The following is a 19,560-nucleotide window of genomic DNA, read 5'->3' as shown; positions in this document are numbered from 1 at the left end:
ACACAGCTCAAAAGCTAATCCTTTACAGCATAACTTCAAATCTCTACAGAAAGGAGTGCTGCTTCTCAGGAAAGCAAACAACACATTTGTTGGATCTTGAATACAGAATCATTTTAATTGAATGTTTAGTATACCTATTTTTAAAAATAATTTTATTTATTTATTTATTCATTTTTGGCTGTGCTGGGTCTTCATTACTTCTTGGGCTTTTCTCTATTGTGGTCAGCAGAGATTACTCTCTAGTTTCAGTGCATGGGCTTCTGTCGTGGAGCCTGGCTCTAGAACATAGGCTCAGTAGTTGTAGTGAAGGGACTTAGTTGCTCTGTGGCATGTGGGCTCCTCCTAGACCAGGCATTGAACCCATTTCTCCTGCATTGTCAGGTAGATTCTTTACCTCTGAGCCACCAGGGGAGCCCCTAGTGAACCTATTTTTGTATTATTTCTATCACCTACTAGATCAAGTTTCTTCAGGATGCATTCTTATTCAGCCTCAAGTTGTCCACAGGGTTTTCCACATTGTAGGGGCACACACACTGAAAATCAAATATTTATTCAATTCCTTAGCAGAATGATTCAGCCCTATAGTCTCTATGTGTGAGCCTTCCAACAGATGTTAGCAATCTCTGTACTAAGTCCTCTTCCAAGCACTGGGGGGTGGGGGGGTGGGGGTGGGGCTTGGTGAAACACAAGCAAAAATCTACCATCCTTACAGAACTAACATTTTAATGACACTAGTTGTATTATGTCAGAGAACCTACTCCAAAAAGAAAACTTACAGTTTCTGTCTCTATGGAATTTTTGAATACTCTACTCATGAATAGTGGAGACTTTGAAACTGCACTTTTGCCTTATGAGGTAACTGCAGACAACAGATCATGTACGGAAGGTTGTCTGACAGTTTAGGTTGTTCTCTTATAAACATAGCCAATATCTTTGATTTTTTTTAAAAAAGCTAGAGTATGTTGATCGGAGAAGGCAATGGCAAGCCACTCCAGTACTCTTGCCTAGAAAATCCCATGGATGGAGGAGCCTGGTAGGCTGCAGTCCGTGGGGTCGCTAAAGGTCGGACACGACTGAGCGACTTCACTTTCACTTTTCACTTTCACACATTGGAGAAGGAAATGGCAACCCACTCCAGTGTTCTTGCCTGGAGAATCCCAGGGACGGGGGAGGCTGGTGGGCTTCCGTCTATGGGGTCACACAGAGTCGGACACGACTGAAGTGACTTAGCAGCAGCAGCAGCAGAGTATGTTGATAACACAAGGCAGTGAAAATTAAAGCTTTGAAAGCATCTAAATTCAATTCTCTGCCCTCTGTGGACACACTGTGAAGAAATCACATCTACCCCTCCATAGTATGGATCAGAAAGGGTTATGAGAAAAGAGAACTTTGAAAAAGGTGGGATCAGCACCGTGTCCAAGGGTGAAAGTCAAATTCAAGAGGAAGTGCGTGTCCCACATTGGCCAATAGAAGCAGAAGCACACAGAGGAGGATTAGAAGACAAATCAACTAAAGCTAATTGTAGTCGCTATTAACAGTAGAGAAGCAAAAGGCCAGGCTCTTCAAAGTCTGGGTAAAGGGCCAGAACAGGATGGATGGTATTAAGGAATTATTAATACCCACTGAGCTCTTGCAGGTAAGAGTGCTAAGTCGCCTCAGTCATGTCCGACTCTTTGCAACCCCGTGGACTGTAGCCCACCAGGCTCCTCTGTCCATGGGATTTCCCAGGGAAGACTACTGGAGTGGGTTGCTGTTTGCTTCTCCAGGGGATCTTCCTGACCCAGGGATCAAACCCACATCTCTTGAATCTCCTGCATTGCAAGCAGGATCTTTACCACCTGGGAAGCTCTCCAGGTAAAAGTAAGGAGGCTTTACTAAGGAAGAGGGGAGAGGGCTAGATTCAAGACACAGCGGCAAGATCTTGGAAACCTCAGCAACTCGCCAGGGGAAAACAGCATTAGAAGTAAAGAAAGCTTTTCAACTAGTTTGTTGTCTTTTTATAAGTAAATTAACATCTCTTTCATATAAATAGTGTCTGTGGTATTGTTGATTTGTGCTGTTACATATAAGTCCCCTGGATAAGTCAGGTTTGCTAGTGCAAACACTGAACTCCAACAAGCTCAGTCAAATGGGGGAAAATAGAAGAGAACAGTATTAGGGTTCTCTTTTGTAACTCAAGAACACATCTAGCCCTCAGACTCTTAGAACTAGAAATTTGCATGTTTGAAGTTTCTTTCTTTTTCTCTTATCTCTGCATTAATCAGACCAGCTTTTCTCCTAATGGTGGGAAACTTGACAGACAGCATTCTTGTTCTTCATGCCTCTCATCACTTGTCTATCAAAGAAGCGTTGCTTCTGTCTCTCTGTTGGGGAAAAAATACTGGAAGGGTTGCTTTTGGCATATTTTGAATCAGTCACTTACTTCTGAAGCCATCTACAGTGGTCAGAGAGTTAATTTACTGTGACTGAAAGACCTACCTAGAACCAGTTGGTCAGTTGGTTGATTTTATCCAGAAGAAGGTAGGGTTAATCTTACCATCAGTAAGAATGTTTCTCAGACAAAGCAATAAATGTCCACAGTGTTCTTTCAGGGAGGAAATTCACTGTTTCCCTCAGTGTCTCCACTTTTATTGTCTGGAAAGATTTAAAATACTTAACTTTTAGCCTAAATTGTACTGCCTTTGTTTTTCCCCTTGGTATAGCTGGATAAACGTCTTCTATAGTCTATATAGTGATTTATGGATAATAGGAACTTTTAAATGTAAGTAAAATTTTTGTACAGTTTTGTACAAAAAAATCAAATCCTACTTTCAGTATAAATAGCATTAAAGTTAAATTTGTTTAATTCTTTAAGCATTTGATATTTCTACAAATATGTTATAAGTATGTAACCAGTGCCACAAACAAATAAGACCTATTTTCTTTTTATAATTGTCATAAAACCTCATTTCATTTATTCTTTATTGTAGTGAAATATTGTGAAGGTGAGGAAAATATAGGCCATATCAATGTACAGCTGCCAACATGACCTTTTTATTGTTCTTTCATTTTTGTTACTCTGGTCACAAGTCTTTATATGGTACATCACTATTTGCAGAGTTCCATTATGTAATTCTCTCATTTTAATCATGGTTGACTGCCATATACTTTCTCATGTATGTGTGCTCACTCACTCAGTCATGTTCACCTCTTTGCAACCCCATGGACTGTAGCCCACCAGGCTCCTCTGTCCATGGGAATTTTTCAGGCAAGAATACTCGAATAGGTTGCCATTTACTTCTCCAAGGGACCTTGCCGACCCATGGATTGAACCCAAGTCTCCTACTTGGGAGGTGGATTCTTTACCACTGAGCCACTAATCTGGGTTATAATATTTAGATTTCTTTTAAAAGAAAATAAAAATCTAAAGCAAAAGCATTTGTTTTGTTTTGAGAACTAAAGATGTTTTTCCTTAAAAAAAAATGATCATTTTATAAAGGTTGCTACCTTGCTTTTCTTTTTTATGTGTATTATATATATTTTATATATATTATATATATGTGATATAAAAATGATATAATATTATTTTATTTATTATTGAGAGCGTTAACCAACGCTGTCATTTTTAGTCTTGTTTTTCTCCTAATGGTTGATCTTTTCATTTTACTTTTATGATGCCCGAAGGTAATGAACCACTTTCATACACATTCATAGATTATAATTGTACTATTATATAGGAAAATGAGGATTTCAGGTAGAACTCTGTGGAAGAGAATGTATATGTTTGTATATATTATATATATTCTGTCAATGCTGAGAATATATATATATGTGTATATATACATATATATGTGAAGCAAAATAATAGAACAATTTCTATTTTTAATTGGCCAGTTAAAGCAACTGACATGTTCATTAAGAGCCTATAGTTGCCCCTGTTCTGTACCTGTCCTTCAGAAAAAAATCTTATTTTGCAGTCTCAGGAAGAAACTCTTTCCTTCAGTATCTTTTCTGGGGGAAAAGGCAGAACATGTTTTATAAAGTAAAAATGTAAGAGTTTCATCTCTTGGTTTAATGTCTAAAAAGACCTAAAAAAGTGAAGATAATGCAATGGTTAAATATTATTTTTGCTTGTTTTATTTTATTTTTCCCTTCTCATCTGCACTCAACAACTAAAACCCTGAAGGTTGCCTCTTCCTCTTGCATTCTGTCCTCAGCTTCACATGTATCCTTGGCCAAACCAGACCAATTTCTCTACCATTTTCCAAATAATCTCCGATCCTGCTCGTGAACAATTGTTCATTCTGTTTCCAGTAAAGACATTCCCCTTTTCCCCATAAATCTTCGCATTCCTTAAAGTGCAGCTGCAACCTATACTATGTACTCCTTAACTTTCTAGTTCATTCCTTTGAGTAAACAGTCTTACTCTTGTTTATATTAGTACTTAATAGTTCCTTAGTCTTAGAAACTTCTTAGAGAACCGACAGACTTTTCAAAGCTTCTTTAATTTAAACCTTAAAAAGATCCAGTTAGAAATTATTTTTCTGTTGATAAAAGTGAGGTGAGGCTCACAGGATTTCAGATTTTTGTTTTCTTCTAAAAGAAAAGTGAATTGTGACAATATTTGAATTTTGTTTAGGACTACAAATGACATTCCTGCCTACCACAAACAGCGTAGTTCACAGTAGGTGTTCCAATTGTTAGTCACATACATGTTCCCATTCAGAATTAGAAGGAAAAATGAGAAAAGTCAAACTATGACTTGGGAGGAAGATGGCTCTGAATTCCTTTTTAAATAATTTGGTATGAATATACAATTACTTGTGTGGTTTTCTGTGTAATTGTGTGTTTGATATCTATCTCCCCTAACAGACTGTAAGTGCCCTGATTTATTTCTTGTTAGTTCCATTCCCCAGCACAGTGCCTGGACTACAACAGGCACTTAATAAGCTCTTGTTAAAGGAAAGGAGATCCAACCAGTCCATTCTAAGGGAGATCGATCCTGGGTGTTCATTGGAAGGACTGATGCTAAAGCTGAAACTGCAATACTTTGGCCACCTCATGCGACTAGTTGATTCACTGGAAAAGACTCTGATGCTGGGAAAGGTTGGGGGTGGGAGGAGAAGGGGACGACAGAGAATGAGATGGCTGGATGGCATCACCGACTCTGTGGACATGAGTTTGAGTGAACTCCGGGAGTTGGTGATGGACAGGGAGGCCTGGCGTGCTGTGATTCATGGGGTCGCAAAGAGTCGGACACGACTGAGCGACTGAACTGAACTGAACTGAAAGGAATAATGAATGATAAAATATCTCTATATTAGAATGAGCTCACTTATCTGAGGAATTCTTTAATAACAAGGTATCAAACAGAACAATCTGGTTGACTTTCCATGATTCCGTTCCGTCGCTCAGTCGTGTCTGACTCTATGCGACCCCGTAGACTGTAGCCTACCAGGCTTCTCCGTCCATGGGATTCTCCAGGCAAGAACACTGGAGTGGGTTACCGTTTCCTTCTCCAGGGGATCTTCCCGACCCAGGGATCGAACCGCGGTCTCCCGCATTGGAGGCAGACGCTTTAACCTCTGAGCCACCAGGGAAGCCCCTTCCATGATTAGAAAGCTGTTAATACTCTTTTGAGCCCAAAGGAAATCTACTAGGCATGCTTGAACAGAATGGAGGTGAACCAATACTGACTTAAATAATACAACACAGGTGCTGTGACTGAGTAACAGATATGGATAGTTCTTATCTGAGGTCAATTCTAGTTTCAGTTTCTATTTTCTAACATTCTTTTTTCTCCCTTCATTTTAAAATGAAATTTTTTTACTGTTAATGACATGATGATAGTAATGAAGAATGGCTTTCTTCCTTAATAACCCATTGTAGACCCATTGTTAACAAACAAAATTTGGAGTGAACAGAATGGGATTTAGAAGGATATCTAAGTAAGGAAAAAAATATTATTTGTGTATAATTTTTAAAAACAGAAAGGAGGGTGGAGAGGAACATTCTAAGGGTGAAGCTCACTGAGAGAATGAAGGATGAAAGAAGCACTGTTAATACTCCCCGGACTTTAAGATCCTGAGTAAATAAATGCTTTACATGGTACCAGTGTAGAGTTGTCTGAAACTGAATAAGTAAGGAGAGAATTCAGTCCAAAATGGTAAACTTGAATTAAGACTTATTTCTTTAATACTCTGGCTATTGCTAATATAAAGTACATCTCTGACCAAACAACAGGATTTATCTACCCATGATTCTGAACTTTGAAACATAAAACTTTACATGGCTTTATCCCTCGTTGGGCAGGTGGCAGAGTAATGGTGCCATTGTGTTTATTTAAGGTTGACTAGCTGAATCCTAGTGGTTTAAGACTGAGACTCAACAGAAACCAATCTATAGGACACACTCAGGCACTACTGATATTCCTGAGACAAGCTTAAATTTTCCATTTGCCTCAGATGGAAACCAAGGAGAGTGGACAGGCATTTTGCAGCCCCAGTAGAAATGCTTTACATCCCTATCACAATGCTTAATCATTTAAGTTTTACAACACTGAATTGGTTCTATTCTGCTGTAACACAAATGTGTAAGTGTGTGTACATGTGTGAGCATCTGTGTCTGTGTGTGTGTTTAATACTTACTCAATCCAGATGGACATTCCAAAGCATTTTCTTTGGGAAAAGATTAAACACATTGGAATAGTGGACTCCGCTATAGGATCTGGCTCAGAGGGAACTGTAGTTATCATGTTATTTTCATCTTGTGCTCATTCCTGCATAGATACTTTGTTTTCACCAAGACTAATAAAGCAAATGTTGATTCAGAAAGGTACATTTACTTCTGGTCATTATTCAGTTTAAATTATTCATTTTACCTAGAAAATACATTAGAATTGTACTTACTAAAACCAAAAACATAAATAATTCACTATAAGATAGTTCAGATAAGGTTCTTCAAACCACTTTGTTGGTTTCAGTGGAATATTTAAAATACTTATAGCTAGACATATATATGATGTTGCTTATTTTTGAATATGTATTTTAAAGTTGTCTTCATGCCAAGAATCATGTTACTGTTCAAATGAAGTATATGATTGAGCATCTAGAACCTTATCTTCTGACTGTGCCTGATTCTTGACAAAACCATCATGTGGGCAGGGATATTGAAAAGTGCCTAGAGCTTTCTTCTCAATCATGTAACTATAAAGTCGTTTAGGTGAGAGAGGTGGAAGTGAAATCCCATCTGCTATTTCCATCAAAGGTGAAATATTCTATTGGTTTTACATTTCAGGGCTTGCAAAACTTTTTTCACATATATTTATTCCATCCACATAGTTATATTGTGAGAAATATTGGGCAGGTACTTATGACCAACCTAGATAGCATATTAAAAAACAGAGACATTACTTTGCCAACCAAGGTTCGTCTAGTCAAGGCTATGGTTTTTCCAGTGGTCATGTATGGATGTGAGAGTTGGACTGTGAAGAAAGCTGATGGCTGAAGAATTGATGCTTTTGAACTGTGGTGTTGGAGAAGACTCTTGAGAGTCCCTGGGACTGCAAGGAGGTCCAACCAGTCCATCCTAAAGATCAGTCCTGGGTGTTCATTGGAAGGACTGATGCTAAAGCTGAAACTCCAATACTCTGGCCACCTCATGCGAAGAGTTGACTTACTGGAAAAGACTCTGATGCTGGGAGGGATTGTTGGCAGGAGGAGAAGGGGATGACAGAGAATGAGATGGCTGGATGGCATCACCGACTCGATGGACATGAGTTTGAGTGAACTCCGGGAGTTGGTGATGGACAGGAAGGCCTGGCGTGCTGTGATTCATGGGGTCGCAAAGAGTCGGACACTACTGAGCGACTGAACTGAACTGAACTGAATAGTGCACATATTTCAAAACCGAAATGGACTAACCGAAGTTGAGATTTAGTTAAAGTGAATAATAAATAGAGGAGTCAGGACTTATAGTGCAGACCACAATGCCCAATTTGACTTAGCTATTTGGAGGCATAAAATTATCTACAATTCTAAATTAAAGATTGACAAAAATTTAGAAAGACAATTTTTGATTGACAATAAAATAAAAACATAAGACTGGAATCTGAGGGCTATAGTGACTACAAACCTACACATACACCTACCATGTAATACTGGTAGACCCACAGGCATCCACTTTGTTTCCCTTCTTTAGGAGGGTGGAGAACCTCAAAAGGATACTCATGTTTCTAACTACTACTTCATTATTCAATTTCCTGTATGATTCTTGAAAAACCAGCTCTTCTGGAGTTAGCACTCATGGTGTGTTCATACTCTTCAAAGTTTTCTTTTTTTTTTCCTTTTTGAAACTTTTGTTCTCAGTAATTTTTCATACTTGACATTTGAGACAAAGCTGAGTGATGAAATAATGAGATGGTTTGATTCATTCTGTCTCTTTATAATGAAAAGAATGCAGTGCAAAGGCACCATGCATGCCTAGTTTTTGTCCACTAAAAATCTTTTCTCTGCATTCATTGCTCTTGAACTCACTGTTTTTCTTGATTTTCTTTGACTTTGTCTCTGAAGTTCTTTTATCCTTGAATTACATCTTACCTTTCAGTTTTTAGGTTTGAATCTTCTTTCGTTATATCTTGGATCCTATGTCATGAAATCATTGAAATACTTAGGTTCCAATTTTCTTAGAGTTCCATAGAAAATAAATATATAAGCTGACTCTCCAAACAATTTTCTTTGATTTTTTTATTTCAAATAACTTATAATCCCCACAAAACTGTCGAGAGTAAGCTTTATTGATTACAACAAATGTAATACAAAATGTCATTATTCCATCTTCAAAACAAATCAACCAGAAAACTACAAAAGCATAATATAAATCAAAAGCATAGATATCATGATTTATTTGATTTCACAGGCATTGGAGAATAATCCAATTAAATAAACTTCAAAATACTCTGCCACTCTGTATGTGCAGTATATTTAAATAACGATGATATTTTTGATTGGAATTTATGTTTCATTCAGCTTTCTAGTAATTCAGAAAGTTTCTTTTTTGGGGGTATTTCTTTACATTTCTTTCTTTTTAATTTATTTTTGTATTGAAGGATAATTGCTTTACAGAATTTTGTTGTTTTTCTGTCAAACCTCAACATGAATCAGCCATCAGTCAGTTCAGTTCAGTTCAGTCGCTCAGTCGTGTCCGACTCTCTGCGACCCCATGAATCACAGCACGCCAGGCCTCCCTGTCCATCACCAACTCCCGGAGTACACTCAAACTCATGTCCACAGAGTCGGTGATGCCATCCAGCCATCTCATTCTCCGTCGTCCCCTTCTCCTCCCGCCCCCAACCTTTCCCAGCATCAGAGTCTTTTCCAGTGAGTCAACTCGTCGCATGAGGTGGCCAAAGTATTGCAGTTTCAGCTTTAGCATCAGTCCCTCCAATGAACATCCAGGATTGATCTCCTTTAGAATGGACTGGTTGGATCTCCTTGCAGTATAAGGGACTCTCAAGAGTCTTCTCCAACACCACAGTTCAAAAGCATCGATTCTTCGGCGATCAGCTTTCTTCACAGTCCAACTCTCACATCCATACATGACCACGGGAAAAACCATTGCCTTGACTAGACGGACGGTATATATATATCCCCTCCCTTTTGAACCTCCCTTCCATCTCCCTTCCCAGCCCACCCCTCTAGGTTGATACAGAGCCCTTGTTTGAGTTTCCTGAGCCACACAGCAAATTCCTGTTGGTTGTCTATTTTACATATGGTAATGTTAGCTTTCACGTTACTCTTTTACCTCTCACCCTCTCCTCCCCTCTCCCCATGTCCATAAGTCTGTTTTCTATGTCTGTTTCTCCACTGCTGCCCTGTAAATAAGTTCTTCAGTACCATTCTTCTAGATTCCATATATATGTGTTAGAATATGCTATTTATCTTTCTCTTTCTGATTCACTTCACTCTGTATAATAGGTTCTAGGTTCATCCACCTCATCAGAACTGACTTAAATGTGTTCCTTCCTTTGGCCGAGTAATATTCCATTGTGTCTACTTACCACAACTTCTTTATCCATTTATCTGTCGATGGACATCTAGGTTGCTTCTATGTTCTAGCTACTGTAAATAGTGCTTCAGTGAACAATGGGATACACGTGTCTTTTTCAATTTTGGTTTCCTCAGGGTATATGCCTAGGAGTGGGATTGCTGGGTCATATGGCAGTTTTATTCCTAGTTTTTTAAGGAATCTCCATACTATCTTCCATAGTGGCTGTAACAATTTGCATTCCCACCAATAATGCAAGAGTGTTCCCTTTTCTCCACACCCTCTCCAGCATTTATTGTTTGTAGACTTTTTGATGATGGTCATTCTGACTGGTGTGAGATGGTATCTCATTGTAGTTTTGCTTTGCATTTCTCTAATAATGAGCTATATTGAGCATATTTTCATGTGATTGTTAATCATCGTTATGTTTTTGGAGAAATGTCTGTTTAGGTCTTTTTCCCACTTTTTGATTGAGTTGTTTGTTTTTCTGGCATTGAGCTGTATGAGCTACTTGTATATTTTGGAAATTAATCTTTCATCAGTTGTTTCATTTGCTATTATTTTCTCCTATTCTGAGTGTTGTCTTTTCACCTTGCTTATAGTTTCCTTTGCTGTGCAAAAGCTTTTAAGTTTAATCAGGTCCTACTTGCTTACTTTTGATTTTATTTCCATTACTATAGGAGGTGGGTCATAGAGGATCTTGCTTTAATTTAGGTCATCGAGTATTCTGCCTATGTTTTCCTCTAAGAGTTTTATAGTTTCTGGTCTAACATTTAGGTCTTTAATCCATTTTGAGTTTATCTTTGTGTATGGTGTTAGGAAGTGTTCTAATTTCATTCTTTTACATGTAGCTGTCCAGTTTTCCCAGCACCATTTATTGAAGAGGTTGCCTTTGCCTCTTCAAAAATAAGGTACCCATAGGTGCATGTGTTTATTTCTGGGCTTTCTATCTTGTTCTATTGGTCTATATATCTACTTTTGTGCCAGTACCATACTGTCTTTATGACTGTAGCTTTGTAATATAATCTGAAGTCAGGAAGGTTGATTCTTCCAGTTCCATTCTTCTTTCTCAAGACTGCTTTGGCTATTCAGGATCTTTTGTGTTACCATATGAATTGTGAAATTTTTGGTTCTAGTTCTGTGAAAAATGCCTTTGGTAATTTGATAGGGATCACATTTAATCTGTAGATTGCGTTTGGTAGTATAGCCATTTTCACAATACTGATTCTTCCTACCTAGGAACATGGAATATCTCTCCATCTGTTTCTGTCATCTTTGATTTTTTCCTTTGTGTCTTATAATTTTCTGGTTATAGTTCTTTCATCTGCTTGGGTAAGTTTATTCCTAGATATTTAATTCTTTTTGTTGCAATGGTGAGTGGGATTGATTCTTTAATTTCTCTTTCTGATTTTTCATTGTTATTATATAGAAATGCAAGTGATTTCTGTGTATTGATTTTGTATCCTGCAACTTTACTAAATTCACTGATTAGCTCTAGTAATTTTCTGATACTATCTTTAGGCTTTTCAATGTACAGTATCATGTCATCTGGAAACAGTGAGAGCTTTATTTCTTCTTTTCCAATCTGGATTCTCATATTAGATAAAATAGACTTAAAAATAAGGAATATTACGAGAGATAAGGAAGGACACTACATAATGATCAAGGGATCAATCCAAGAGGAAGACATAGCAATTGTAAATATCCAACATAAGAGCACCTCAATACATAAGACAAACACTAATGTACATAAAAGGAGAAACTGAAAGTAAGACAATAATAGTAGGAAACTTTAACACCCCACTCACACTAATGGACAGATTATCAAAACAGAAAATTTATAAGGAAACACGTCTTAAATGATACATTAGATGAGATGGATCCTATTGATATCTTCAGGACATTCCATCCAAATTCAGAAGAATACACCTTCTTCTTAAGTGCACATGGAACATTCTCCAGGATAGACCACATATTGGGTCACAAATCAAACCTCAGCAAATATAATAAAATTGAAATCATATCAAGCATCTTCTCTGACCACAATGCTATGAGATTAGATATCAATTTTAAGAAAAAAACTGTAAGAAACACAAACACATGGAGATTAAACATCATGTTTCTAAATAATCAACAGGATATTGAAGAAATCAAAAGGGAAATCAAAAAAGTTCTAGAAACAAATGACAATGAATACATGATGACTCAAAACCTATGGGATGCAGTAAAAGCAATTCTAAAAGGGAAGTTTATAGCAATACAATCCTACCTCAAGAAACAAAAAAGACATTGAATAGACAACCTAACTTTACACCTAAAACAGCTGGAAAAAGAAGAACAACAACAAAAAAAAAATAGTAGAAGAAAGGAAATCACAAAGATCTGAGCAGAAATAAGTGAAAAAAAAATCAATAGTAACGATTAATAAAACTAAGAGTGGGTTCTTTGAGAAGATAAAATTGACAAACCTTTAGCCAGACTCATCAAGGAAGAAAGAAGAATCAAATAACAAAATTAGAAATGAAAAAGGAGAGGTTACAACAGACAATGCAGAAATACAAAGGATTCTAAGAGACTATTATGAACAACTATATGGCAATAAAATGGATAACCTGGAAAAAATGGACAGATTCTTAGAAAAGTTCAATCATCCAAGACTGAATCAGGAAGAAGTAGAAATTATGAACAACCCAGTCACAAGCACTGAAATTGAAGCTGTCATCAAAAATCTCCCAAAAAACAAAAGCCCAGGACCAGATGGCTTCGCAGAAGAATTCTATCAAACATTAAGAGAAGAGCTAATGCCTATCCTTCTAAAATTCTTTCAAAAATTGCAGAGGAAAGAACACTTTCAAACTCATTCTACGAGGCCACCATCACCCTGATACCAAAACCAGACATAGACAACACGCAAAAAGAAAACTACAGGCCAATGTCAGTGATGAACATAGATGCAAAACCCCTCAACAAAATTTTAGCAAACAGAATTCAGCAACACATCCAAAAGCTTATACACCATGATCAAGTGGGGTTTATTCCAGGAATGCAAAGATTCTTCAATATATGCAAATCAATCAATGTGGTATACCATATTAACAAATTGAATGATAAAAACCATATGATCATCTCAATAGATGCAGAAAAAGCCTTTGACAATATTCAGCACCCATTTATGATTAAAACTCTTAAAAAAATGGGCATAGAAGGAACCTACCTTAACATAGTAAAGGCTATATATAATAAGCCTACAGCAAACATTATTCTCAATGGTGAAAAACTGAAAGCATACCAGCTAAGATCAGGAACAAGACAAGGGTGTCCACTTTCACCACTATTATTCAATATAATTTTGGAAGTCTTAGCTATAGCAATCAGAGTAGAAAGCTTTATGATGTAAAATATTTTGCTTTCATTGATGATGTGAATGATTGGGGGAAATATTAAAAATTCCCACTTAAAGACTTTCTGATTGTTGAAGAGCAAAAAATAAATGATTTTATTTTCATCATTCTCAAAGTACCGATCTTAGATTTTTTAAAAGTATCATCAAGATGATGACTTACTCTAGCCAAAAAAAAAAAATAAAAGTCCTTACACTTTCTACAGATTTGAGCTTAAAATATAGCAATGATTTTTAAGAAGCAAAGTTTAGGAAATCCTATGTTTCTTACAGAAATAAATTTGTGAAAGAAAAATGATCAACTAATCTACCATGAATTTATCTCTTCCAAATTCAAGGAGATTTAGAAACTTTTGATGGGTCATCAGTAAATGTTTTCCTGCTAAGATCATGATGATTGGCTAATATTTCAGCACAATTTTGGGTAGAGGAGCAACGCAATTAAGACATGTTCTAGGAGATATTCTGTGCTATTTCACATGATACTTAGTTAATGCTAGGATGACATTACTTCCTTCTGAGAATATGGCAAGACATATGAGGAAACAGTGAGTATCGATTGAAAGGTACCTCTTGAAAGTATTTGGATTATGGACAGTTACCTCAGCTGTCAGGGACACAGAAAGCTACTTTGATGAGCAAGAGGCAGAACATATCCTGAGTACAAATGGGGAGGCTTGCTACAACTGGTTCATCAGGGTGGGGCCACAAGAGTCAACCAAGGAAAACACTACATCATACATAAAATGCAAACATTGAGCCAATTATTGGCCAGAGTCCTGACAAAGTCCTTAATAAGATTACTAAGAAATAAATACCTTGGCTCACCATGGAGTATACAATGTGAATCATAAATACTCATTAGGTTAGCTAATTTGGATTGTCACTTTGTGGGTCATTTATTATTGATAGAGTTCCAAGTTAGAGGCTATTCTATTTTTTTCTTTTTGGGATTGAATGTACAGAAAACTTTACATATCCAGTAAATAACTTCACCTGAACTCTAGGTGTGATGAAACATTGAGTTATGAAGGTCTTTTAATTAAACTATTTTATTCAAGCTATAATTTAAAATATTAGATAAAAACTAGAAATAGAGAAACAAAATGAATTTTTCACAAAAATAAAGATTATAATTAAGTTTTAGAGAATTAGTCTTTACAAAGTAAATCTACAGGTTACAGAGTAAAACAGTGGCATTAGGTGAAGATTTAAAGCTAGATATAATTAAACTACTTTGAATCATACCCACTTATTTTTCACTCTGTATTTTCTATATGTCTTACATGTAGAACAGGAACATTTTCCACAGAAAGACTCTTTTCCATCCAAAATCAGCTTTCATATTTTTTCTGCCAGTTTTGCTTTAGCCCATCTTAAGTAATAAAGGTAAAAGGTAACATTTATTGCTCACATGCACACTGTAGAGCATTATATAAAAACTTTGTACCATGTATTACCAGAGATAATTCTTAAAACCATCTGCAAACCAGATACCAGTATTTTCCTTCCCTTACAAGAGGCCTTACATTGGTTAAATAACTAGCCCACAGTTTGTATGTGAAAGAACATGAACTTAAACTCGGGTCAATTATTTTCTAAACACCATTCTCTGAAAACCTATGCCATAAGCAATCCAAGTGCAAGCTTCTTACTTATAGAACTTTCATTTTAATATAGTTTAGTGTATTTCAAAAATTATGGGAAAATGAATTAAGCCAGAGGAGTAAAACTTTATTTCACACACATACTTTTTTGTTGATGTTTGTTTATTTTTTTTTTTACCATGCCTTTTTCCTTTTAAAAAAATTTTTTTAATTTTCCATTTTAATTGTTGTATAATTGATTGTTTTTTTACCACTCATAAAGAAGTTTTGGGGGGACTGAATTTATGTCATTTCTCTCATCTTTAAAAGAGAGATGATGTCCATGTCATTTACTTTTTGTATCCATGGATGTGATGCGAAGATGATGTATTTAGAATGATAAGATGAAGAGAGTTCATCTTTATAAGAATTAACAGCAGAGATTCTGGACTCTAATTACTGCAGAACAAATTTGAATTGCTATTTACTAGCTATATAAATTTTACCAAGTTTCTTAATCTTTCTGTGCCGCAATTTCCCATCTGAAAAATATACATAACAACTAGTATTCCATATAGCTGCTACTTGATTATACGAGAAAAGTCTGTGTAGAAAGTTTAGCACAATATCTGGTAGATAGACATTTCTCAGAAAAAGATTTATTTTCTTTGTCACAACAAACGAACAAAACACTAGACCATAAAAATAAGAAGATGGCCTCCAGACCACATTAAGGAAGATGATTTTCCAATATAAAAGTGACTTTTAAAATAAGACAAGTTTAGGTTTTATTTTGGAAATGGTTGTTTTACCAGTTTGCATTTTTTTCAGAATAAAAAGGAAGTTATTTTAGAGAATGAATTCATTTTTAGTACTGCTTTGATGTTCTCTGAACTTCTTTCTTTTGAGACACATGATTCAATTTTCCTAAAAATGTATTCCTTAAGGAAAATAGATTAGAAGAGATCTTAAGAAGCTGAAAGAAAACAAGTGAATTATTTATGATTGCATTTCTCCTGATTGTGTTTGTGAGCTGCCATTCAGAACAAGCAAAATGTTTATCATTTTATTATCAGAAGACTGTATGTCATAAAAAAGGAATAAGGAAAATTTCATAAATGATCTAATGAAAAACCCTGAAGAAAAAGAAACAGCAGGTTAGAAATGTTGCCAGTGATGCTATAGAAGCAGAAATATTACTGATACTAGAAACCAAGGAGGAGAGAAAGACAACAAGGGTTTCTGAAGCTGTAATGTTTAATACTAGAAACTCAAGGAAATGCAAAGCCCAATGGCTGAAAGTGCTAAACCTGTCACAGCATGTCTTTCTTTGGAGTCTGTAGCTGTCAAGGCACTTCCTTTGCTGGTTGCTATAGAAATAATTATAGTACAAGACGTTGAGAATTCAAAGCAGATGGATGTCAAAGTAGAAACGCTGTCATCTTTGTGTGTTTACGCTAATATCCTTAGGGTGAAAAAGATAAAATTAAAGACAAAAAACATCATTATTTGAATTGAAAATTAAGAAATATAGGTTTCATAGTTTAACGAAGTATTTCATTTCAGCACAAAGCAGTTAAGTGATGGCTATTCAGTGAAGCCTTTAGAGTGATCAGCAAATGCTAACAAAAATAGAAACTAAGGGTTCTTGTCAAGTGGGAGAATGTTTGATTTAAATCAAGAAACTGAGGATAAGTATATCTTTGAAAGGATTATATCATCCTGTAAGTGATCTCTTTTTAAGTTTGTAGTTATGTGCCAGGATATCACTACCTTGAAAAAACTATTCAAATAAACCAAAGCTATTTTTTTTTTGCTATCACCATATTAACTTTGATTCTTTCTTTCATTTTAATTTCTCCTGTTAGATTTATCACATATAAAGGAGATATTATAAGATATAAATATATGTGTGCATATATGTACACTTGTGTGTGTATGTATATAGGTAGATAGATATTACTTCTCTCCTGCTCTATTTTTTGATCTTTCTCTTAACCAGTACTATAGTATCTTGATTTCTAAAACTGACTTTTAAAATTTCTTGATATTCAATAGAGCAATCCCAGCATCTTTTTCAAGTTTCTCTGGGCCAAGAGACTTTGATAATTTTAAGCATTTAGTCACATTTCCCATTTTGGCATGATAATTTATGGAAGGTTACTATGATAGCAATTATGGCTTTTAAATCATTATGAAGTAGTAGATGACAGAGTTTACTAAAAGACCTAAGTTCTAAGACCACATACTGGTTCTACAGTGGCTATTCATTTCTTGTGACGCATCTGATGTTGAAAATTTGTAATTCCAGCTTGGAGAAAAAAACACCTGAATTTAATCTACCTGTATACCCAAGTTAATCATTCCATAATTAATACTCCTATTTAAGTTTATCTTCAGGATCTCAAGTAATTCTGCCAGTTAAGAAACTAAAATAAATGTATGGGTGTAGTAATATTTGCATTCTTATAAGCAGTGATAAACAGCTCCATTTCTAGTTCAAAGAATGAAATGAATAAAATGCTAAATGGAAAATACTAAAAGTTGGACACAACTGAGCGACTGAACAAACAAACAAATTTTGTTAAACATGTGTGTGTGTGTGCTCAGTTATGTCCGACTCTTTGCGATCCCATGGACTGTAGCCTGCCAGGCTCCTCTGTCCATAGAATTTTCCAGGCAAGAATACTGGAGTGTCCTGCCATTTCCTACTCCAGGGGATCTTCCTTACCCATGGTCAAACTCACATCTCTTGAGTCTCTTCCACAGGCAGGTGAATTCTTTACCACTGCACCACCTGGAAAGCCCTAATTAAGATTGTGTTAAACATAGAGCATTGTAATAAGTTCTGGTGTTTAAGAGTAATCCTGTTTGCAAGGGTCTAAGCATTGGGTTGAAAGATGGATTTTTCTTTATATATAAAAATTTCCACAATCAGTTAAGACTGAATATAGTAAGAGTTAAATGAACAATAAAGCTGTATTGAGGAGGGAGTGACTACCAAGAGATGGAGGTCATTGGGAAAGGCTTTATTAAAGCGTTAAAACAGGGTAGCACACACACAAAGAAGTTGCAAAAGAGTAATGGTAAGAATCATTAACCTGTATAAAGAAACTAAAAATGTGCATAGTGGGCTAGCTAATTTCAAATTATGGTGAATTATATGCAAAATATGTAAAATGATATGGCAGAAATCTCTGCCATATGCCAATAACCCAGATGAGGAAGTGGCATTCCATGAAGATTGATGAAATCAGGCTTCTGCTCATCCAAATTTAATATTTTTTAATTATGTGTATCAAGCCATGCTCTTGTCAGCTGTCCATCTATTTTTCCTTTAGCAACATCTTGGGATATTAGTCATCACCATAGTGATGACTTAGTGGTTGATTATGGCCTCTTCACCTCTATTCTTCAGGAATCCTGTCATTCCCACTAACTGCAGGAAGCCCAGTTCTCTAATTATTGTCTGTCCTCAATCCTGCTGCAGTCACTACTGAGCTTCCTGACATGCCAGTACCTCCATCACTAGCATGTTTCTCATAAGCTTAGTGATGAGAGCATTCTCTGGCCCTTCCAAAGAACTTAGCCATCTGGTGGGTACTCAACTGTTACACAATAGAGCCATTGTAGCATGTTTACTTCTCTGAGCCTTTTGATCCCTTCCTCAAAGCTCTGCCAAGGGAGTTCTGTCATTTGCACTTAATTTAATATGAGCCTTTTGTCCCCACAAACCTCCAGTAACCATCCATCCCAACAGTGTTTTAGGACCATTTCTAGGTGCTCTTGCCACGGAGTTTTCAGTCATGGGAGAATTCTCCCTACTGGACAATTCTCCTTTATGGAGCTTATCTTTCATCATCCCTAACCCCCAAGCAAGTCCAGTGCTATCAAGATCAACTTCCTGGAATTTTGCAACAATTAATTATGTCCTGAGGTTTCTTTGGTAAATAACTCCTTTTTGCCTCTAGCAGGAAAGTACTTCCTTAGTTGACACATGTTGAGACTTTTTATAGGACTAGAAGACACGGGGAGGAAACGGGGTCAGATCCTGAAGAGAACAACTATTATCCTCCAAGGCATCCATCTCAGTTGAGATTTTGGTATGGTCTTCAGGGAAGAGAAAGCTGCTGTTCTTCAGAAAAACAAAGTAGACTATCCTTGCAAGTCCAGAGGAATCCAGGGGACCTTATTCTGAGCACGTCTATCTATATATCTCCATTCAATGTCTTAGGGACTCCTTTCTTCCCTATCAGGGTTTTTATTTTAGCATAAAGACTTACCAAAGCTGTGGATTCAGTTTTCATTAGCTCTACTATTTTTACAATAAAAAAGTGTGTCTGAAATAGAAAATTTATTTATTGCCTCTGCTCCCAGTTCTTGGCACAGAGCTCTAGAGCCTTGTAATTCCTAAGTGATAAAAGTACTAGGAATATCTTTAGTTCTAATATTTGACCTTTGTGCTGCCATGAGCTGCTAAATCCCTTGGAATTTATCCCTGGGTGATAGCAGTGATAGCAGATGAAGTGACTCTTGGTGGGCTCTTGGATG

At 36.3% G+C, this 19,560-nt stretch overlaps 1 long non-coding RNA gene across 1 annotated transcript in view; it reads left to right on the top strand.

Moving 5' to 3' along the window:
* The first annotated feature begins 1,459 nt into the window (after positions 1-1,459).
* Positions 1,460-19,560, top strand: part of LOC129556745 (uncharacterized) — a 54,424-nt gene continuing 36,323 nt past the window's right edge. The window contains exon 1 of the long non-coding RNA XR_008686082.2: positions 1,460-1,636. This is a non-coding gene — a long non-coding RNA (uncharacterized LOC129556745). The remainder of the gene's footprint in view (positions 1,637-19,560) is intronic.

The sequence above is a fragment of the Moschus berezovskii genome, chromosome 7, assembly GCF_049115385.1.
Source record: "Moschus berezovskii isolate FMDL1 chromosome 7, NW_MosBer_1.0, whole genome shotgun sequence".
NCBI classification, from domain to species: Eukaryota; Metazoa; Chordata; class Mammalia; order Artiodactyla; family Moschidae; genus Moschus; species Moschus berezovskii.
The sequence above is the reverse complement of the archived record's forward strand: the minus strand, read 5'-3'. Positions and strand labels throughout refer to the sequence as shown.